Genomic DNA, 25,163 nt, shown 5'->3' with positions numbered 1-25,163 from the left:
ATGGGGCCCGAGAACCAGAGCAGCATGTCCGAGTTCCCCCTCCTGGGGCTCCCCATGCACCCAGGGCAGCAGCGTGAGTTCTTCACCCTGTTCCTGGGCATGTACCTGACCACGGTGCTGGGCAACCTGCTCATCATCCTGCTCCTCAGGCTGGACTCCCGCCTGCACACGCCCATGTACTTCTTCCTCAGCCACTTGGCCTTCTCTGACATTTCTCTGTCATCCGTCACTGTCCCGAAGATGCTCACAAACATGCAGACTCAGTGACAATCTATCTCCTATGTGGGATGCATTGCTCAGCTGTATTGTTTCATACTTTTGGTATTATTGAAAATTTCCTTCTGGCATTGATGGCATCTGACAGGTACGTGGCTGTCACCCTCTACACTACACCACCATCATGAGGGAAGGGCTGTGTGTGTTGCTTGTGGCTGGCTCCTGGATATTGTCCTGTGCCGCTGACTTGTTACACACCCTCTTCTTGGTCTGACTGTCCTCCTGTGCTGACAACATCATCATCCTCTTCTTCTTTGAACTCACTGAGCTCCTGAACTCAATGCTCTGACATCTCCCTCAATGAGCTGGTCATCTCCGCTGAGGCAGAATGCTTTTATTCTTGTCTTTGGGTTTTATTTTATGCTCATATGTCCATATAGAGACGATCATTCTAGGATCTCCTCAACTGAGAGATTCTTTAAAGCCTTTTCTATCTGTGGCTCCCATCTCCTTGTGGTATCCTTATACTACGGGACACTTGTAGGTATTTACTTTTTCTCCTCTTCATGGGATTCCAAGGACATCACTGCTTCGGTCATGTACGCAGTAGTTACCCCCATGCTGAACCCCTTTATCTACAGCCTGGGGAACGGAGATATCAAACAGGTCTTCGAAATATGTGTCAATAGGGTTAACATCTTTAAGTGGCAATCACTAAATTCTCTTATTGCCGTTAGGAGAAAGTGAAATATAGCTTCTAAAATTATTGTATAGTCGACATCTTCATATAAGTTCAATAGAATAGGCATTCTGTTGTCAGGTGTAAGTGTTATTAATATGTCAAATATGCCAACTAGGTCAAGTTTGCTGTTTCCTGTTAATAATTTTTTATTCTTAATTAATGTTTTCCACTTTTCATCATCGCTTCTAATATATATGCCATATCTTAGGCAAACCATGTTGCACCATTATAATTGTGGATTTGTCTATTTTTCCTTTGAGAGATATTTGTGTTTCTTATGTATTTTTTTACTATGTTATTGAAGACACAGTGATTTAGTATCATGATCTGGTCCCAGTGAAATTCTTTTTAATTGATTTTTATGGACCTTCTTTGACATCAAACTACTTGTGTGCATGTCTTTCCTACTGACATTCAGTGAGTCATGTTGGTAGGTTGAAATCAGCCATGATATCAATAATTACACTACAAAGATGAGTAAATGCTACAAAACAAGCCTTTTTAAAAATGAGAGAGGAAGATTTTTATAAATACATTGAACAATACAACACTTAGTTTATAATTAGAAGATATTTCTAGCAATGGATCTCACCTTAACAAATCATCTGCTTATGATATTAGTTTAGATACTTTAAGAAGATACAGATATAGATACAGATATATAAAGAGAAATAGGGACACTACAATAGTCTACGTTGTCAAGATGCAGCTCTCTAGTTTTAGTGTTTCAATGGTATTTCATTTCCATCACTTTAAATTTTTCTGTGTTCTTATATCTGGGAGGAGCCCATTGTTAATAGTGCAAAGTTGTATTTTGCTATTTTTATGTAGCGCAACAAGTAATATATTTCTGGAGAATTTCACCTAGATATCTAATGTAATCATAATACAATATATATTTGAATTTATATTTTCAACATTACTATGATTTTATTTAATACTTCTGTTTCACATATATTTTCTCTTGTCTTCCTCTTCTGATTCATTAATGCTTTGAGTAGTTCAAATGTTCATGTACGTCCTCGTACCTCCTAACCATCCAGAGTATGATTGATTTATTTTAAAAATGTATAAGGCAACATTAAATAAAGGAAAATGTATGTTATTTATGTTTTCATAAATTAGTTATCAAAACAAACATGATATTAAGTTAAAAAAATTGTAACTGGACTTTATTTTTTGAAAAAAAAAACTTGTAGGAGATGACTCTGCACCAGTATAAATGGCAGTTATCTGTAGAGCAAGAGTTAATAGGAGACAGGAGATCTTAGAGTGTGTTGGCCATGGAGACACACTGGCCTGGGTTACTTAAGTGCATGTGCGCAGGATTCTTGGAGGAATGCCTGCAAGAACCAGATGTACTTTGTGATTGATGAGCTCTGAGACTCTGACTCTTCTTTTGTCTTTGTTCATGAAAAGAAACAGTAAATGTGCAGTGTTGGGGATGAAATGGATGGGAAAAATGGCTTGTGTAACTTTCTAGTTGTAATTGCTAAGCTATGGCTTTTGGAACTCAATAACTATGCAGAGGCACTGTTTCTCGGGCTGATTTTGCATAAGAGTTTCAGCCTTCTACCTGGTGTATATAGAAACTGGTGTGTCTTTTGCCTTGTGAGTCCGAACCGTGAAGAAGTTTGTAACATCTGGCGCCCAACATGGGGCTCAATCCCATGACACGGGGGCTCGAAGAGGTCAGAGGTTGTAGTCTTGGGACCATCAGACTGAAGGGGATATAAGACCACTCTGTAGGTAAGCAAATTCTTCTGGAGGCAGAGTGATGGAGAATTCTCACACCAATTCCTTAATAAAGACCCCCAAATATGTGAAAGTACTGCAAACATTATTAGAGGGTCATGGTGTCACTGTAAATAGTAAAAATATTGTTATTAATTAAAAATATAAAGAAGCATTGTTAACTGGTTTCAGCCACAAGGAAAGGCTGCTTTAAGTTTAAAAACCTGGAACCAAGTACTGAGAGCTTTTTGGCATGATCATCAACAAGGAGACACTATTCTTTCTGTTTGGTCTCTTTATAATTTAATTTCTTTAGTTTTGCAGCCATTACAGTCTGATTCTGAATTTTCATGGCCTCCAACTCATCAGGTAAAGTCTGATATTGATATAGGTTGAGCAGTAACTGTTAAAAGGAGAGAAGCTTGAAGCATTACATCAGTTGGTACAAACTCAATTAGAATTAGGATATATAGAAGTATCACAAAGTCCTTAAAATTCTCTAGTCTTTGTAATAAAGAAAAAATCTGGAAAATGAAGAATGCTTACTGATTTTCTTTAATGTTTTAGCTACAATCTTCTGAGTTATCGTTTTGTTTCTTTCTTGTTCTTTGCCTAGAAATTTAGATGGGTGACTCCTGACGGATCCAATTACAAAATCTCTTAGTGGCCACTGAGTTTTATTTTCTTCTTGGGAGGTTTTGATTAGTCTCATCCATCCTTAGTCTCTGTCAGAAAATGCCCTGATTAAAATCAGGCAGGCACCCTGGCCGGTTGGCTCAGCTGTAGAGCATCAGCCTAGCGTGCGGAGGACCCAGGTTTGATTCCTGGCCAGGGCACACAGGAGAAGTGCCCATTTGCTTCTACACCCCTCCGCGGCGCCTTCCTCTCTGTCTCTCTCTTCCCCTCCCGCAGCCAAGGCTCCATTGGAACAAAGATGGCCCAGGTGCTGGGGATGGCTCTGTGGCCTCTGCCTCAGGCGCTAGAGTGACTCTGGTCACAACATGGCGACACCCAGGATGGGCAGAGCATCGCCCCATGGTGGGCGTGCCAGGTGGATTCCGGTTGGGCACATGCGGGAGTCTGACTGTCTCTCCCTGTTTTCAGCTTCAGAAAAATGCAAAAAAAAAAAAAAATCAGGCAGGCATCTTTCTAGTCTGACTGTACTCTGAAATCCCGGATTTCTCTCTGGTTTGTCTGATTCTAATTTCTGTTTAGTTTTTGTTTGATGTTGTCTAAAATGTGATTTTTTAAGGCCTGAATTAAGTTCTTGCATGCAAAAATTGGAAATGTTGGCTCTTTTATTGAAAAAGTAGTTTCATCCATATATTTTTTGTTTTAAAAATTAGAAATTGTAAGGAGTGCTCATTTAAATTTAAATTGAATAGAATATGAATTCTTAAGACGTACTAATTTCATTAATGCATTATAAGATGTATTAAAAGTTAGAAGTCCAGTAATAATTCAAGTATTAAGATTAATCAGTTATATGTTATACTTGTGTTTCTATGCTGAAAATTGTCTTGTTTGTGTCTAAAGATATGCTCAGATCTGTAAAACTAAGAAATTAAGTAAAATTAAGTCATTTTAAAAATTTATCTCAAGCTGCTTCAGGCAGTTGGCTGCTTGTAAGGCCATATTCTGAAAAAGGGGGGCCCTAAGGAGGGCGGGAATTTGGCTCCTCTGATAACCTACAATAGACTTAACAGTACAAAAGACTTTTTAGATACAGAACCTAATGCATCTATTATTACTAAGTAACATTAGTTTTTTTCTAGCTCACTTATGCAGTGGTCACTAAGCTGCAAGGGTTGGGGCAAAGTCCCTAACAAAGCTCTAAGATTTTTTTTTCTTTACAATAGGAAGATAATGAGGGAATTTAGCCTCTGATGAGGAAAAACATTTCTCAACAAGGAAAAACATCTTCTAAACAATTAAAGAAGCGACTTTTTAAATTACAGTCTAAACTTTCTGACAAGGAGTTTTTTATACTCACTATGACCAAATTTCTGTCAAAACTCTTAAAGAGTTAAGAACAGCTTGCTCCCAGTATAGAACTAACTGTCCTTATTATACACAGGAACTGCTATTCTCCTTCACGGACTCTGAATGTTTTATCTCAAAAAATTTAGAAATGTTAGCTCGAACTATTCTTTCAAAAGTGAAATAGTTACATTTTATGACTTAGTAGCAGAATCAGGCTCATATTCAAGCTAATCAGAATGCTAATGCTAACCCTTTTGTTAATATTATACAAGATGTACTCTTTAGACCAGGGGTAGTCAACCTTTTTATACCTACCGCCCACTTTTGTATCTCTGTTAGTAGTAAAATTTTCTAACTGCCCACTGGTTCCACAGTAATGGTGATTTATAAAGTAGGGAAGTAACTTTACTTTATAAAATTTATAAAGCAGAGTTACAGCAAGTTAAAGCATATAATAGTAATTACTTACCAAGTACTTTATGTCGGATTTTCACTGTTTGGCAGAATAAATCTTTATAAAACAACTTACTATAGTTAAATCTATCTTTATATTTATACTTTGGTTGCTCTGTTACCACCCACCATGAAAGCTGGAATGCCCACTAGTGGGTGGTAGGGACCAGGTTGACTACCACTGCTTTAGATGGACAGTTTGCTAATTTACAACAGCAATATAGGCAAAATGTAGGGGTGAGGATTTGCTCTTATCTCCACAGATACAGGAGACCAGTAGATACCTTCCAGATGATTGAAGCCTCAGCATGAGTCAGAAACAGAAGAAAGGGAGATTTGACATCTTTGAGCTGTCAGAAGAAGAAATAAAGAGACTAAGCCTAGAGTCAAAGGTTATCAGAGAAATAAAGATCAAGGTAACTACAACACAAAAAGCTAAACTGCCTATTTAGGGGCAACTAAACAAACTTACCCAGGAGGCAAAAAATATTTTAATTAAGACTAAGACTTCAAAAACATCCTTAACTCTGTTTCTAGCAATGTTAGCTATTGTGTCTATAACAATAAGCAGAACTAACTATTCTTACTAAGTTTACATTGCCTCCACAAGGACAAGCGATTATTGAGTGCAGTAATTGCACTTTAAAAAATATGTTACGGGATGACGTCAGAGAAATGGCGCTGTAAGGAGCTGATACCGATAAATCTCCCCCAAAATTCAACAAGATCTTCAACCAGAGACAGAAAAATCTATCCTTGGAGCCTCCAGAAGTTCCACACTAAACGCAAAGGCATGATCGAGCGAAAAATTGACTAAATATATAATCAACCCTGAAGGAAATAAGGAGGAAGAAACACTCCGCCTTCCTCACTAACCTAAATAAGGGCTGCTTTCACTGGGAACTGAGAGTATAGGAACTAAGGCGGGCATAGAGTGTGAATAGAACCAGACTGCAGCACAAACGTCCAAACCAGGCTATGGCACGAACATCCAAGCCGAGGAAAAACTGTGCTTGTGGCAACACAGCCAACACAAGCTAACACTCGCGCCAAACCCAGACAAAGAAAAACACTTGGGACAGCCATCCGCCCTGATCTCTTGGTCAGCATGCACAGATAGTGGGTGAGAGATTCTTCCTAGAGCCCTGGGAGTGGGTGCCCATGTTACCGGCAGAGGGTCAGGGTCAGAGGCCTTTGTGTGGGCCGAAACCAAAATCTCGGGGTCACCCCTGCACCCCAAAAAGCAGCACATGGGGAGTGAGTGGGAGCAAAATTCCCTATGCTCAAACTTTTCTGTGCGGGCGGGGCACCTCACCGGGAATGAGAGGCAGCCGGCCTGGTCTTCTGGTCGGCAAACGTGAAGAGTGGGCAAGAGATTCTCCCAGGAGTGGGCACCTGTGTTCCTGGACAGAGGGGCAGAGTCAGAGGCATATCTGTGGGCTGAAACCAGAATCTTGAGGTCGCCCCTGCGCCCTGAAAAGTAGCGCATGGGGAATGAGTGGGAGCAAAATTTCCTATGCTGGAACTTTTTCGTGCGGGTGGAAAAAGGAGTGAGAGGCGGCTGGCCGGATATCCTGGTTGGTGAGCACAGATAGTGGGCGAGAGATTCCTCCGAGTGCCCCGGGAGTGGGTGCTCATATTCCCGGACAGAGGGGCAGAGTCAGAGGTCTTTGTGGGCCGAAGCCCCACCTGATTATACTAGCGGCTCTGACTGATTGAGCCTTACACAGAGCCCTGCGCTGAATGGGAATAGAGTGGGGATTTGCCAGCTCTTTGAGCCTCGTACTCTCCAGGCAGAGGCAGCAGCAACCCCATAGCCGGGTCATCAGGCTACTAATTCAGGAAGGAAAGACTAGGAGAGAGGCTCCGGGACTCTCTCATTGGCAGAGCCTGCAAATGCTAATGAGCCTTGACTGCCAACGAGACTGAAGCCCAATATATGACATCACCATAGAGACTTATCAACTGCAAACCTCTACCTAAGTATGCCACAGGGGCAGAACCCGGGGTACAGAGTCACCGACCAGGAAGAGGGAGAGAAAAGAAAAAGCAAGAAGATAACCTCTCAAAATACGAATAATCCACAGACTTTATAACCTATCCCATTTTATTATATTTGTTCGTTTGTGTCTCTTATCTTCTTGTCTTGATTATTTTCTTCCTCTTCCAATTTGGTTGTTTAATTCTCTGCTGGTCTTACTCTCTCCTCTCCTTGAACTACACTACCCATAATTGTTACATCTCCCATTATCTTTTCTTCTTCCTTTCTCTCTATGAGGGTTGCACTCCAAAACCCTTAACTCTCTCTCTCTCTCTCTCTCTCTCTCTCTCTCTTTATTCTATTTCTTCTTTTCATGTTTTCCTCTTTCTTTTGTTTTTCACACTCTATATTAGTTTCTTCTTTTCTCTTTTACTTTTCCTCTCATTCAATCCTCAATCACAAACAAATTACTTGATCTGGAACTCAAATTTTTATTAGTGGTGCTTTGGGTTTTTTTTACTTTGCTTTTTTAAACTTACTAGCAGTGCTCCCAACCCTGGCTCTCCATTATATCTAGTCAGGCATCCCCAAACTACGGCTCGTGGGCCACATGAGGCCCCCTGAGGCCATTTATCCGGCCCCCCAACGCACTTCCGGAAGGGCACCCCTTTCATTGGTGGTCAGTGAGAGGAGCACTGTATGTGGCGGCCCTCCAATGATCTGAGGGACAGTGAACTGGCCCTCTGTGTAAAAAGTTTGGGGACCCCTGATCCACTAAATACAATAGTAATTTTTAAATTTTTTCCCCTTTTTTCTTTTTCTCTCTTATTCCTCTCATCATATCTCTTAGTCAACCATCACCTAAAAGCAAATCATTTTATTCTTGACCCAAATTTTTTCCTTTTTTGCATTTTGTGGGTCCATATCCCCTTTTTTGCCCCTTTGTAACTTCTCCCCGACTCCTATTATAGGTAGTTTTTGCTCTATTTAACTCAATATAATTCACATTTCACCAAGATTTTCTCAAGAAGGGGAAAGGAGAGGAGAAGAGAGGAAAAAAAAGGGCAGAGGAATAATAATTATTTTTATTTATTATTTTTTATTTTTAACTTTTTATTCTTTATTAATTCTCATTAATACTATCAACAAAACCACCGTCAGATGTCATTAAGGAACAAGAAATTGAATATCATGGATACAATAGACCGAGAGGTAGCACAGATAGATGAGGAAAATTCTATGGAGAAAAAAATTTAATATTTTGGAAACCTTGGAGCTAAAGGACAGAGAATTTAAAATAGAAATCCTAAAAATACTCAGAGATATACAAGAAAACACAGAAAGGCAATTTAGGGAGCTCAGAAAACAACTCAATGAACACAAAGAATATATTACCAAGGAAATTGAAACTATAAAAACAAATCAAACAGAGATGAAAAACTCAATTCACGAGGTGAAAATAAGGTAACAAACATAGCTAATAGAACAGGCCAGATAGAAGGTAGGATTAGTGAAATAGAAAACAAGCAACTTGAGGCACACAGAAAGAAGAAGAAAGAGACTCAAAAATTTTAAAAATGAGAAAGCCCTACAGGAATTGTCTGACTCCATCAAAAAGAATAATATAAGAATAATAGGTATATCAGAGGGAGAAGAGAGAGAAAATGGAATGGAGAACATACTCAAACAAATAATAGATGAGAACTTCCCAAGCCTGTGGAAAGAACTAAAGCCTCAAATTCAAGAAGCAAACAGAACTTCGAGTTTTCTTAACCCCAACAAACCTACTCCAAGGCACATCATAATGAAATTGGCACAAACCAATGGCAAAGAAAAAATTCTCAAGGCAGCCAGGGAAAAGAAGAATACAACATATAAAGGAAAGCCCATTAGATTATCATCAGATTTCTCAACAGAAACTCTACAAGCTAGACGAGAGTGGACCCCAATATTTAAAGTCTTGAAAGAGAGGAACTGGTCAGAGTAATGGCGGGGTAGGAAGTGATACCAATAAATCTCCCCCAAAACTCAACAAAATCTTCAACCAGAAACGGAAAAACCTATCCTTGGAGCCTCCAGATGTTTCGCAATACACCCGAAGGTATGGTCGAGCGAAAAATTGGCTAAATATATAACCAAACCCCGAAGGAAATAGGGAGTAAGAAATGCTCTGCCTTCGTCACTAACCTAAACAGGGAGGCTTTCACTGGGAACTGAGAATATAGAAAATGAGGGGGGCAAAGGGGGTGAATAGATCCAGGCTGCAGCACAAACAGCCGAACCAGGCTGTGGCACGGAGATCCAAGCCGAGGAAGAACTGTTCCTGTGGCAACCTGGGCAATACAAGCTAACACTTGCGCCAAACTCAGACAAAGAAAGACAAGTGGGGCAGCCATTTTCCCTGATCCCCTGGTTGGCGTGCGCAGATACTGGGCGAGAGATTCCTTCCAAAGCCCCGGGAGTGGGTGCCCGTGTTATCCCACAGAGAGGCAGAGTCAGAGGCCTTTGTGTGGGCCAAAAGCGGAATCTCCGGGCTGCCCCAGCACCCTGGGAAAGCCACGCACGGGGAGGGGGCGAGAACTAATTCCAACACTGGAACTTTTCCGTGCTGGTGGGGGTTTCACTCAGAGGGTGAGGCGGCCGGCCTGATATCCTGGTCTGCGTGCGCAGATGGTGAGCGAGAGATTTCTTCGAGTGCCTCGGCAGTGCGCGTCCGTATTATCCCACAGAGGAGCAGAGTCAGGGGTCTCTGTGTGGGCCAAAAGTGGAATCTCAGGTTGCCCCAGCGCCTTGCAAAAGCTGCGCACGGGGACAGAGCGAGAGCCAATTCCAACGCTGGAACTTTTCCATGCGGGTGGGGGTTTCACTCAGAGGGTGAGGCGGCTGGCCTGATATCCTGGTCTGCGTGCACAGATAGTGAGTGAGAGTTTCCTCCAAGCGTCCCGGGAGTGGGCACCCTCCATGTTACCAGACAGAGTGGCAGAGCCAGAGGTCTTTGAGTGGGCAGAAGACCCGCCTGATTATGCTAGTGGCACTGACTGACTGAGACTTACCCAGAGCCCCGTGCTGAGTGGTTATAGAGTGGGGAGTTGCCAGCTCTTTGAGCCTCTGACTATCCAGGCAGAGGCAGCAGCAACCCCATAGCTGGATTATCAGGCTACTAATTGAGGAAAGAAAGACGAGGAGAAAGACTCCAGGAACACAGACTCTGTCAGTCGGAACCTATAAATGCTAATGAGCCTCGACTGCCAACGAGACTAAAGCACAATACATGACATCGCCATAGAGACTTATCAACTGCAAACCTCTACCTGAGTGTGCCAAAGGGGCAGAACCCGGGTACAGAGTCACTGACCAGGAAGAGGGAGAGAAAAGAAAAAGCAAGAAGATAACCTCTCAAAATCAAGAATAATCCGCAGACTTTATAACCTATCCCATTTTATTATATTTGTTCATTTGTTTCTTTTATCTTCATTCTTGATATTTTTTTTCCTCCTCCCATTTGGTCGATTAACTCTCTGCCGGTCTCACTCTCTCCTCTCCTTCAACTACATACCCATAAGAGTTACATCTCCCATTATCTTTTCTTTCCTCTTCCTTTCTCTCTATGAGGGTTGCACTCCAAAACCCTTAACTCTTTCTCTCTCCTCTTTTTTCTTTTTTCTTTTTTCTTCTTTTAGTGGTTCCCTCTTTTTTTCTCTCTCTCTCTTTCTTTTCTCCCTCTATACTAGTTTCTTCCTTTCTCGTTTACGTCTCCTCTCATTCAAACCTCAATAACGAACAAATTATCTTATCTAGGACTCAAACTTATGTTTGTGGCATTTTGGGGGGTTTTTACTTCACCTTTTTAACTCACTAACAGTGCTCCCATTACTGGCTCTCCATTTTATCTAGTTCTTATTCCACTAAATACAATAGTAATTTTTTAATTTGTTTCCACATTTTCCTGTTTCCCTCTTATTCCTCTCATCATAACTCTTAGTCAACCAACACCTAAAAGCAAATCATTTTATTCTTGACCCAAATTTTTTCCTTATTTGCTTTTTGTGGGTCCATACCCCCTTCTTTTTTTTTTCTTTTTCTTTTTTTGCCCCTTTATTACTTTTCCCCAATTCAGGCCTTCCATTACAGGCATTGTTTGTTATAATTCACAGTTCATCACAAGATTTTCTCAAGAAAGAGGGGAGAGGAGAGGAGAGGAAAAAAGGAGGGGGGAATAATTTCCTTTTTTTAATTTTTATTTTATTTTATTTTTCTTTATTTCATTATTAATTTTTTTAAAAAAAACTTTTTCATTTTTTATTTTTTCACTTTTTATTATTTATTAAATCTCATTAATACTATCAACAAAACCACCCTCAGATGCCATTAAGGAAGAGAAAATTGAATATCATGGATACAAAACAAAGAGAGGTAACACAGCTAGATGAGGAAAAATCTATGGAGGAAAAATTTAATATATTGGAAACCTTGGAGCTAAATGACAGAGATTTCAAGATAGAAATCCTAAAAATACTCCGAGATATACAAGAAAACACAGAAAGGCAATTTAGGGAGCTCAGAAAACAACTCAATGAACACAAAGAATATATTTCCAAGGAAATTGAAACTATAAAAACAAATCAAACAGAGATGAAAAACTCAATTCACGAGCTGAAAAATGAGGTAACAAGCTTAGCTAATAGAACAGGCCAGATAGAAGGTAGGATTAGTGAAATAGAAGACAAGCAACTTGAGGCACAACAGAAAGAAGAAGAAAGAGACTCAAAAATTAAAAAAAAAAATGAGATAGCCCTACAAGAATTATCTGACTCCATCAAAAAGAATAATATAAGAATAATAGGTATATCAGAGGGAGAAGAGAGAGAAAATGGAATGGAGAACATACTCAAACAAATAATAGATGAGAACTTCCCAAGCCTGTGGAAAGAACTAAAGCCTCAAATTCAAGAAGCAAACAGAACTTCGAGTTTTCTTAACCCCAACAAACCTACTCCAAGGCACATCATAATGAAATTGGCACAAACCAATGGCAAAGAAAAAATTCTCAAGGCAGCCAGGGAAAAGAAGAATACAACATATAAAGGAAAGCCCATTAGATTATCATCAGATTTCTCAACAGAAACTCTACAAGCTAGAAGAGAGTGGACCCCAATATTTAAAGTCCTGAAAGAGAGGAACTTTCAGCCACGAATACTATACCTATCAAAGCTATCCTTCAAATATGAAGGAGAAATAAAAAAATTCAGATACAGAAATGATGAAGGAATTTATCATCAGAAAACCCCCACTCCAAAAATTACTAAAGGGGGTAATCCAATCAGATACAAAGAACAAAAAAAGAAAACAAAACAAAAGCAAAGCCACAAGTAAAACCTCCAAGAAGAACACAATAAAACCAAATTTAAACAGTGACAACAACAAAAAGAAAGGGGAGGAGAGCATGGAGATTAACAGTAGCAAAGGACAATGGAGTGCAAAAGTACTCACAAAATAGTGCACTACAATGAACAGGGTAGGAACCCTTTTCATTAATTAAAGGTAACCACCATTGAAAAAACCACCACAGTAGCACATGAGATAAAAAAGATAGCAACAGAGGAAAGATGTATGGAATACAACCAAATAAAAACAAAAGATAGAAAAACAAAAGAGAAGGATCAAATAAGACACAAAACTAACAGAAAGCAATATATGAAATGGCAATATGGAACTCACAAGTGTCAATAATTATACTAAATGTAAACGAATTAAACTTACCAATAAAAAGGCACAGAGTAGCAGAATGCATTAAAAAAAAATCCAACTGTATACTGCCTACAAGAAACTCATCTAAGCAACAAGGATAAAAACAAATTCAAAGTGAAAGGCTGGAAAACAATACTCCAAGCAAATAACATAAAAAAAAACAGGCGTAGCAATACTCATATCTGATAATGCTGACTACAAGATAGCAAATGTACTCAGAGACAAAAATGGTCATTTCATAATGATTAAGGGGATGCTGAATCAAGAAGACATAACAATTCTTAATATATATGCACCAAATCAAGGAGCATCAAAATATATAAGACAGCTACTTATTGACCTTAAAACAAAAACTGACAAAAATACAATAATACTTGGAGACCTCAATACACCGCTAACGGCTCTAGATTGGTCATCCAAACAGAGAATCAATAAAGATATATTGGCCTTAAACAAAACACTAGAGCACCTGGATATGATAGACATCTACAGGACATTTCATCCCAAAGTGACAGAGCAAACAATTTTCTCCAGCGTACATGGAACATTCTCAAGAATGGACCATATGTTGGGCCACAAAAATAACATCAGCAAATTCAGAAAAATCAAAGTTGTACCAAGCATATTTTCTGATCATAAAGGCTTGAAACTAGAATTCAACTGCAAAAAAGAGGAAAAAAAACCCGCAAAAATGTGTAAACTAAACAACATACTTTTAAAAAATGAATGGGTCAAAACAGAAATAAGTTCAGAGATCAAAAGATATATATAGTCAAATGAAAATGACAATTTGACATATCAGAATCTATGGGATGCAGCAAAAGCAGTGATAAGAGGGAAGTTCATATCACTTCAGGCCTATATGTACAAACAAGTGAGAGCCCAAGTGAACCACTTAACTTCACACCTTAAGGAACTAGAAAAAGAAGAACAAAAGTAACCCAAAACCAGCCAAAGAAAGAAGATAATAAATATCAGAGCAGATATAAATGAAATAGAGAACAGAAAAACTATAGAAAAAATTAATAGAACAAGGATCTGGTTCTTTGAAAAGATCAACAAAATTGACAAACCCTTGGCTAGACTTACCAAGGAAAAAAGAGAAAGAACTCATATAAACAAAATCCAAAATGAAATAGGAGAAATCACCACGGACATCGTAGATATTCAAATTATTGTAGAATACTATGAAAAACTTTATACCACTAATTTCAACAACCTAGAAGAAATGGATATATTTCTAGAACAATACAACCTTCCTAGACTGAGTCAAGAAGAAGCAGAAAGCATATACAGACCAATTAGTAGGGAAGAAACAGAAAAACTATTAAAAACCTCCCCAAAAATAAAAGTCCAGGCCTAGACGGTTATACTAGTGAATTCTATCAAAACATTCAATGAAGACTTGGTTCCTATTCTACTCAAAGTCTTCCAAAAAATTGAAGAAGAAGCAATACTTCCAAACACATTTTATGAGGCCCACATAACCCCTATACTGAAACCGGGCAAGGACAGCACAAAAAAAGAAAACTACAGACCAATATCTCTAATGAATACAGATGCTAAAATACTAAACAAAATACTAGCAAATCGAACACAACAACATATTAAAAAATAATATATCATGATCAAGTGGGATTCATCCCAGAATCTCAAGGATGGTTCTACACACGTAAAACCGTTAACGTAATACATATCAACAAAACAAAGAACAAAAACCACATGATCTTATCAATAGATGCAGCAAAGGCATTGGATAAAACACAACACAATTTTATGTTTAAGACTCTCAACAAAATGGGTATAGAAGGAAAATATCTCAACATGATAAAGGCCATATATAATAAACCATCAGCTAACATCATATTAAGTGGCACAAAACTGAAGGCTTTCCCCCTTAAATCAGGAACAAGACAGGGTTGTCCACTCTCTCCCCTCTTATTTAATGTGGTGCTAGAGGTTCTATCCAGAGCAATCAGACAAGACAAAGAAATAAAAGGCATCCATATAAAAAAATAAGAATTAAAAGTATCACTTTTTGCAGATGATATGATCCTATACATCGAAAACCCCAAAGAATCCACAAAAAGACTACTAGAAACAATAAGCCAATATAGTAAGGTCGCAGGATACAAAATTACCATACAAAAGTCCATAGCCTTTCTGTATGCCAACAATGAAACATGTGAGAATGAACTCAAAAAAATAATTCCCTTCACGATTGCAACAAAAAAATAAAATACCTAGGAATAAACATAACAAAGAATGTAAAGGACTTATATAATGAAAACCACAAACCACTGTTAAGGGAAATCAAAAAAGATACAATGAGATGAAAGAATATTCCTTGTTCTTGCATAGAAAGAATAAATATAATCAAAATGGCCATATTATCCAAAGCAATATACAAATTTAATGCAATTCCCATTAAAATTCCAATGACATTTTTTAAAGAAATGGAACAAAAAATCATTAGATTTATATGGAACTATAAAGAACCGCGAATAGCCAAAGCAATCCTAAAGAAAAAGAACGAAGCTGGAGGCATTACAATACCTGACTTCAAACTATATTATAGGGCCACGACAATCAAAACAGCATGGTGTTGGCAGAAAAATAGACACTCAGACCAATGGAACAGAATGGAAAGTCCTGAAATAATACCTCATATATATGGTCAAATAATTTTTGATAAAGGGGCCAACAACACCCAATGGAGAAAAGAAAACCTCTTCAACAAATGGTGCTGGGAAAAGTGGAAAGCCACATGCAAAAGAATGAAACTCAACTACAGTTTGTTCCCTTGTACTAAAATTCATTCAAAATGGATCAAAGACCTAAATATAAGACCTGAAACAATAAAGTACATAGAAGAAGACATAGGTACTAAAATCATGGACCTTGGTTTAAAAGAGCATTTTATGAATTTGACTCCAAAGGCAAGAGAAGTGAAGGCAAAGATAAATGAATGGGAATACATCAGACTAAGAAGTTTTTGCTCAGCAAGAGAAACTGAGAACAAAATAAACAGACAGCCAACTAAATGGGAAATGATATTTTCAAACAACAGCTCAGATAAGGGCCTAATATCCAAAATATACAAAGAACTCATAAAACTCAACAACAAACAAACAAACAATCCAATAAAAAAATGGGAAGAGGAACAAAAAATCATCAGAACAGCCAGTTCTCTCAGGAATAAATACAAATATATAAAAAGATGTTCATCTTCATTAGTTATTAGAGAATTGCAAATCAAAACTGCAATGAGATACCACCTCACACCTGTTAGATTAGCTATTATTAACAAGACAGGTAATAGCAAATGTTGGAGAGGCTGTGGAGAAAAAGGAGCCCTCATTCACTGTTGGTGGGAATGTAAAGTAGTACAACCATTATGGAAGAAAGTTTGGTGGTTCCTCAGAAAACTGAAAATAGAACTACCTTATGACCCAGCAATCCCTCTACTGGGTATATACCCGCAAAACTCAGAAACATTGATACGTAAAGACACATGCAGCCCCATGTTCATTGCAGCATTGTTCACAGTGGCCAAGACATGGAAACAACCAAAAAGCCCTTCAATAGAAGACTGGATAAAGAAGATGTGGCACATATACACTATGGAATACTACTCAGCCATAAGAAATGATGACATCGGATCATTTACAACAAAATGGTGGGATCTTGATAACATTATACGAAGTAAAATAAATAAATCAGAAAAAAACAGGAACTGCATTATTCCATACGTAGGTGGGACATAAAAACGAGACTAAGAGACATTGATAAGAGTGTGGTGGTTACGGGGTGGAGGGAGGGAGAGGAAAAGGGGGAGGGGGAGGGACACAAAGAAAATCAGATAGAAGGTAACAGAGGACAATCTGACTTTGGGTGATGGGTATGAACAGAATTAATTGACAAGATAACCTGGACATGTTTTCTTTGAACATATGTATTCTGATTTATTGATGTCACCCTAGTAAAATTAAAAAAAAAGAAAGAAATTAAAAAAAATGAAAAAAAAATATGTTACTTAAACAAATGGGGGGAGAAGGAAGGAGATTATCTCTTAGAATTATGCTACATAAAGCTTTATTAATTTTAAATATTTTAAATAAAGAAGAAGGAGAGAAACATTTGTTTTTGTTACAAGGATTCAGATTTAAAGGTAATACATGTGTACATGATTTGGAACCTCCACCTGACTTACTGCCCTGTCAAACTGCAATTGTTAATTAGCTAAGTGAATGGGTACACTGGAAAAATTGCAGAGGAGAAACTGCTCAGGCTTTACTTAATATTTCCTATGGAAATGTCATAGATTGGAGCCCTCATGGTTCTGCCAGTGTTAAAGGTCAAGGTGCTGATCTAAGGAGGCATAAGAAGAATGGTTCAATTACAGCTGATGGTCAAGGTAATCATAGTATCATATGGCATGGAGAAGGGATGTCACCTCAAGCTCCACATATAAAATTTGGCCCTATACAATATCACTTGTGGAAAGTAGCCATGGCACTTAAACCTATGTCAGCATGGAAAGGAGATATCTGGAGAGATTATCCTTCTAATCATACTATGTTAACCTTTAAGAAGAATGAGACACATTTCATATCTGCTTGTGTTAGATTGCCTTATATGTTTATTATAGGTGAAACCAAATGGACAGCTGAAAATTATTCAATAACTTGCAATAAGTGTGCTTTTTATACATGTATTAACTCTTCTATTATTTTAATAAAAATAGTCAAAGTCTATACATTTTAAGAGCCCAAACAGGAGTCTAGATCCCAGTACAGATGCATCAGATATATCAGGATTTCCTTTCCATGATGCTGTTACAATATCTCATTAAGTCTTTGAAGTGAACCAAGAGACTGGTTGGACTGATCATTGCCATCATTATGGGACTAATAGCTGTAACCACCATGGCTGTTGTATCTGGAGTTGCATTACACGAAAGCATACAGACTGTGGACTTTGTACAAAAATGGCATAAAGATTCTGAACAACTGTGAACTTCTCAATGACGTATAGGTAGTAACATTAATGCTAAACTTAATGATTTAGAACAGACTATGATTATGTTAAGAGGTCAAATTATTAGACTGCAAAGACAAATTAAGCTAAAATGTGATTAGAATGTAACTACTTTTGTGTTGCCCCTATTCCTTGGAATCATACTTATTTCCCTTGGGAAAGCATTAAAAAACCTTTGTTAAATTATGGAAACTTAACTATGGAAAATTTAGATTTGCAAAAGCATATTGATCTACTTTTAAGGATCAGTTGAAATTGATTGATGGAGAAAATTTACTAACTGCTATTTCTGATGGAATCAGTAACTTGTTTCCTCTAAAACAATTTAAGATTTTTGGAGGAACTGTAGGAGGCATTGTACTAATCATTTGTTTTATATTTCTTTTATTATATATAATTAGAAGAAGAGACAGTTAAAGCAAAATAGAGCAGCAATCTCCATGTTATCTCTTATGCTGCATAAGATGCAAGCTAAATAAAAAGCAGTGTAGTCTTTATCTAGTATTAAGCTCTAGAACTTAGAAAGGAAACATAAGTTTTTCAATAGGAAGAAACATCAGCTGCTAAAACTAAGCATTTCAAAAAGGACATTGCTCCTCCCTCACTCTCATAGCTATAAATAACTCTGTTTGGCCCCTAAGATGGCTGGTTAGTCAATGATGGGTAAGATTCCTGATGGCAGGAACAACCTAAGACAGGCACAGTCAAAGAGGGGCCATCAGGAGAAGACTTAAGAACTAACAAAGGTGAGGTTCAAACCCTCACCCTGGAGAATGCAGGGGACTGCTCTCCTGAAGTAGTGGTCATCATCTACTGTCCAGGCCATCTAGAGAGGAGAACTTCATGGAAACTTTAGAAAAACTAAGCAGGTGATGATACTACTAATAAGGTAACCCTAAAACCAGTAGGGTTTGGGGAAAATTTTAGTAACTTTAATAGAACCATTGTCACCAAAGGTTTTTTGCAACCAATTAGAAAAAGATTTTGCCAGCAAGAAAAGGACACTAAGTATAAGTAGAAATAGTTAGAAAAGTCAGTGTAGGCTAAATAAAAAAGAAAAAAGGGGGATATGTAGGAGACAACTCTGCACCAGTATAAATAGCAGTTACCTGCAGAGCAAGGGTTAATTGGAGAAAGGAGATCTTGGAGTGTGTTGGCCATGGAGACACACTGGCCTGGGTTACTCAAGTGCATGTGCACAGGATTCTTGGAGGAATACCTGCAAGTACCAAATGTACTTTGTGATTGATAAACTCTGAGACTCTGGCTCCTCTTGTGTCCTGGTTCTTGAAAAGAAACAGTAGATGTGCAGGGCTGGGGATGAAACGGATGGGAAAAATGGCTTGTGTAACTTTCTAGTTGTAATTGCTAAGCTATGGCTTTTGGAACTCAATAAATATGCAGAGGCACTGTTTCTTGGGGCTGATTCCACGTAAGAGTTTCAGCCCTCTGCCTGGTGTATATAAAATCTGATGTGTCTTTTGCCTTGTGAGTCTGAACCATGAAGAAATTTGTAACAAAAACTTACTCCCGGGGGGTCAGTGAGCATGAAAATAACTCACTACTCAAAGAGTTAAATATATATTTTGTTATTCCAGCCTGCCTCTATTAACCTATCAATCATCAATTATTGTTATTGTTTTATAATTCTTTATGTTCAGTGTGCAGAAGTTACTTCTTTCTTTTTAATGTTTTATTGTATTTTAATATTCAATACATTAAATTGACCATTTTAGCCATCTGATGTATACAATTCATTGGCATTTAGGGCACTTATCACCAATATCTCATTCTAAGACCCCTAAAGGGAACTCTATAGAACATCAATGCCACTGAGTATTTTGCAACTGTAAAAAAATAAGAACAGAGATATCTATGAATTAACATGAAGAAATATTAAAATATATTTTTAAATGGGGAAAAACAATGTGTAAAGGAGCACTTACAGCATGCTACCTTTTTATTTAAAAATTTGAAGAAATAAAATTCACATGTGTCTGCCAATTTGGACAAACAAAATTCAGGAAGATAAATAAAAAACCATTGACATAGGCAGGACGGAGAGATGGGAAGATGAGAATGATTATGTGTATAGTTTTGACTATGTTTTTTTTTTTGCCATGGGAAAGATAAATAGAAGAGGTGGTAAATAAAGCAAAATAGAATAAAACAAAACAAATGCACCTAAATATATTTCAAATTACTACCATCATTAGACTGAAGGGTAAATAAAATATGTAACCTAAGAAATTCTTGAACCCAGAATCGTGTTTATATACAATCACTATAAAAAAAAAACCAAACAATTGTTTTAAGTTTCAGGTATGAGTTCAAGATTCTGAAACACTTCACCATGCATTCAAAGATTCAGCAAAGAAGAAAACACTTAGAAAAGGGGTTGAGTCCTCAGTCTCGGGGAAAGTACTGTACACATGAGAAGGAGAGGCTAGAAAGAACTCCGTGGTGTCCAAGTAGAATTGAAGATATCAATTCAAAGTCATTGGGTTTTAAATGTATAAATAGATAGAAATGTATATGTTCTATGTCAACATCTACACTATTCCCACCACCATTCTTTCTGTCCCACTCTTGACCCACCTCCTTTGGGTCAACATTCCTTTAGTTTCTTACATTCTAGCCATTCTGGCTTTTACTTCTTATGTTTCTTTTATATATATTCCCGAGTTGTCCCTGAGAATATACAGAATCCTTGTAAACAATGAAGACATATACGCTGCAAAATGAAGAACTACTGTAATGGATTATAACTCGGAGAATAAGAATCCATGAGCCCATAATGATATATACAAACAAACAAGTGAAAAGCAAATGAGTGACGAATAAAGGTAAATTCCTTCATACAGGAGAATAGATCTAATAAATGTAGAAGAAAGGATAGAATTAATAAAATCACCATTAAACCCTCATTATATACAATAATTTTATAATGAAGGAGTCAAAATAGATGCTAAATACAGTGGGTGATATTTTAATTTAAAAAAGTTGTGTTTTTATAGTATCAATATATCTACCCAAATGATACCTAGTAATTTACAAAGTAAAAATAGTAACTTCTAGAAAATGGCAATTTTACAGTATAGAACCCGATAGGCACCAGCTTAACCAGCTGATTAAGAACAAAACCGGCCCTGGCCGGTTGGCTCAGTGGTAGAGCGTCGGCCTGGCGTGCGGGGGACCTGGGTTCGATTCCCGGCCAGGGCACATAGGAGAAGCGCCCATTTGCTTCTCCACCCCCCCTTCCTCTCTGTCTCTCTCTTCCCCTCCCGCAGCCGAGGCTCCATTGGAGCAAAGATGGCCCGGGCGCTGGGGATGGCTCCTTGGCCTCTGCCCCAGGCGCTGGAATGGCTCTGGTCGCAGCAGAGCGACACCCCGGAGGGGCAGAGCATTTCCCCCTGGTGGGCAGAGCGTCGCCCCTGGTGGGCGTGCCGGGTGGATCCCGGTTGGGTGCATGTGGGAGTCTGTCTGACTGTCTCTCCCCGTTTCCAGCTTCAGAAAAAAAAAGAAAAAAGAACAAAACACTCGTTATTAGAAAAATTAATATCATATCTAATAATATGCACTGTGACACAACTGCTGAAAATCTAAGCCTAAAATATACATACATACATACTTACACATACACACACAGAAGAAATACATAGTACAATGCTAATTGAAACATTAGGGAATCTGAGTGAAGCCTGTCCAGGAATATGCTGTATCATTTTTACAACTTTTCAATATCTTTAAAATCACTACCAAATAAAAAGTTGAAAAATCCTCTGTCCCAGCTGGAACAATGCCCAAGAAGAAATGAGCCCAGGGCATCACTGGAATCAGGGACACTGTCCCCCAGGACTCCAGTCCCTCTGGCTCTGAGACACACAGCTCCCCAAAGGGCAGTCAGAAATTAGCTCAAAGCTTGGGGACTGTGTTTCAGTCTCTCATTAGTAATTAAGTCTTGTTTTGGACTCATTTCCCTGGAGCTGGCTGAGGAGAATGAAGGTCTCTAGAAGGGCCAGGGCCACAGATGTTTCTTCTCTGTGTCTAGAACTAAGGCCTCCTGAAAAAACATGAGGAGTCGGGCAGCAGTCTGGAGCAGAAGGGTCTGACTCAGCAGTGACGGGCACAGGTCAGAGGGGCTGGGACTCTGCCCTTGGTGATGGGTCTGCCTGTGTGCTAGCGGGTCATGTGAGACTCTGTGTCCATGACTGTGTATGTGTGTGCCTGTGTGTGTGTCTGCATGTGTGTGTGTGTCAGTTAGAAAGTACATAAATATGAAGCAATGAAATTATCTTGTAAGGGAACTATGAAAATTTTGCACAATTTTCTATATTCACAGCTTTAAAATAATATATCGTGATTGGCTCCCTAACAAAAAAGGTAAGTTCCCATGTATGATGGTTAAGAGAGTGGGTTCTGATCACACAGGCACATTAGCATGAACCTCGTGAAGTAGACAATACTTGGTAATTTTTAATTTATAGGAAATGATAGTACATATACATCAGTTATATATACTACACATCATCATATATAGATACAGATATACACACATGTGTGTGCCATTCTATCTCCTACTGTTTTGTGCCTGTAGCATTTTTTATCATTTAAGTTTCCATATTTTAAAAGTTAATATAGGTTAACGCACACAAATCCTTAGTGCACATGTGAAGAAGTCTTAGACTCTGGACTGAAAGGCTGATGTGTGGACTTCAGTAGGAAACGCAGGTAAAGCCCTCAGCTGTTCACCACATGATCAGCATTACTATGAGATACCTTGCAGATGACTCTGGCTTCAGAGCTGTTCTGGCACCAAGTGGCTTTAAACGGCCACCTGTTTTTAGAGTGTCCATGAGTTTACAGCTGGAGGTCAATAGAAACGGGCAGGTTCACAGGAGGAGTGTGACAGCGCTCTTAACATCATCTTAGCCCTGGAGTCTCACGTTACTTTAAGGCACAACCAACTGATAGCAGTTTTCCGGGCTCATCCTCTATTTCTGTCACGGTGAGTCAGTGTGGTGTGGCTCTGGCCTGGGATGAAAACTGTCCCTCCATGACCATCACCATTTAACCTCACAGCAGTGGGGACCTTGCATTTTTTTTGTTGTTGTTTACTGCTCCATCTCAGTCCTCGGTAGAAGTTGAGACAGAGACCCTGCATTCTATAAATAATGGTGAGTGCAACAGTGAACGCCCTCTGGACTCTGTGTAATGAGGTCTTGCAGATGCCTTAAAGAAGCGATGTTTTCCTGGAGTCACATTGTGATAGAGCAAGGATACAGGCTCCCACAGGTGTCAATAATTATAGTGTATGTTTAAAAAAAAATTGTATTCCTGGAAAATGACAGCATGAGACGTGATGGTCCTGGGTATCCTTTCCAGGTTGCTGAGAGTCCCAAACCTCCTTCCTCCCCAGCAGACGGGGAGCAGCATGGGGCCCGAGAACCAGAGCAGCGTGTCCGAGTTCCTCCTCCTGGGGCTCCCCATGCGGCCAGGGCAGCAGCGCGGGTTCTTCACCCTGTTCCTGGGCATGTACCTGACCACGGTGCTGGGCAACCTGCTCATCATCCTGCTCATCAGGCTGGACTCCCGCCTGCACACGCCCATGTACTTCTTCCTCAGCCACTTGGCTCTCACTGACGTCTCCTTTTCATCCGTCACTGTCCCGAAGATGCTCATGAACATGCTTACTCAGCAACAATCCATTTCCTATGTGGGATGCATTGCTCAGTTGTATTTTTTCATACTTTTTGGTGGTCTTGACAATTTCCTTCTGGCAGTGATGGCATATGACAGGTACGTGGCCATCTGTCACCCTCTACACTACACCACCATCATGAGGGAGGGGCTGTGTGTAGTGCTGGTGGCTGGCTCCTGGATGTTGTCCTGTGTCAATGCCCTGATGCACACCCTCCTTTTGGTCCGCCTGTCCTTCTGTGCCGACAACACCATCAACCACTTCTTCTGTGAATTCACTGTCCTCCTGAACCTGAGCTGCTCTGACATCTCCCTCAATGAGCTGGTCATCTCCGCTGAGGCAGAATGCTTTTATTCTTGTCTTTGGGTTTTATTTTGGGCTCATATGTTCATATAGGGACCATCATCTTGAGGGTCCCCTCAACCAAGAGACTCTTTAAAGTCTTTTCCACCTGTGGCTCCCATCTTCTAGTGGTGTCCTTATACTACGGGACACTTGTAGGTGTTTATTTTTTCTCCTCTTCATGGGATTCCAAGGACATCACTGCTTCAGTCATGTACACGGTAGTTACCCCCATGCTGAACCCCTTCATCTACAGCCTGAGGAACAGAGACATCAAACAGGCCTTGGAAATGTGTGTCAACTGGGTTAATGTCTTTAAGTGGCGATTACTAAATTCTCTGATTGCAGTCAGGAGCAAGTGACATATAGTTTATAAAAAAGTGTATGGTTGACAGCTCCATGTAACTTTAACAAAATAGGCAACTGTTGTCATGTATAAGTGTTTTTAATATGTCACTATGTTCAGTGTATCATTGGGATTGTTAATAATTATATATTCTTGATTAATATTTTTCCTTATTTATCATCTCTTCTAATATATATGCCAAATACTATGTAAAAGCATTTCACAATTCTAAAGGTGGATTCTGTTTTTTCCTATAACATCAGTTTTTGCTTATGTTCTGAGGACGCACTGATTTAGCATCATGAAATACTCCTCAGGAATGTGGCTTTTTTTTCTATACCAATCCCTTTATGCCAGTTTACACCAGCTTTAAGCTGATTGATGCCATTCTTACCAAGTCACCTTCAATGACATGATGTTGGCTGACTGCAGTCTGCCATGAAAGGAATAATTACACTATTAAATGCATAGGTAATACAAAGCAAGGCTTTTTAAAACAGAGAGAGGGAGACATGTATAAAATGTATTTAACAACACCCCACTATGTTTATAATTAAGAGATATTTCTAGCAATGAGTCCTACCTAATACCTCATCTACATCTGATATTAATATATTTAGAACCATATCTAGAGATAGATACTTATATACATATAGATAGAGAAACAGAATACTATAATAGTATATGAAGTAAAGATGCAGCTTTCTTGAGGTTTTGTTTACATAATATTTCATTACTGTCACTTTAATGTTTTTAAGAGCTTAACTCTGTGAAGTGTCCATTGTCAATAGCGTAAAGTTGGATGTTATTGTTTTTATGTAGAGCAACCATTAGTATATTTATGGAGAATTATATCTACTGACATCTAAGGTAATCA

At 38.8% G+C, this 25,163-nt stretch overlaps 1 pseudogene; it reads left to right on the top strand.

The window, feature by feature from the left end:
- On the top strand, positions 1–24,302 carry LOC136391205 (olfactory receptor 1J4-like; annotated as a pseudogene).
- The last annotated feature ends 861 nt before the right edge of the window (positions 24,303–25,163 follow it).

Source organism: Saccopteryx leptura, chromosome 2 (assembly GCF_036850995.1).
Source record: "Saccopteryx leptura isolate mSacLep1 chromosome 2, mSacLep1_pri_phased_curated, whole genome shotgun sequence".
Classification (NCBI taxonomy): domain Eukaryota; kingdom Metazoa; phylum Chordata; class Mammalia; order Chiroptera; family Emballonuridae; genus Saccopteryx; species Saccopteryx leptura.
The sequence above is the reverse complement of the archived record's forward strand: the minus strand, read 5'-3'. Positions and strand labels throughout refer to the sequence as shown.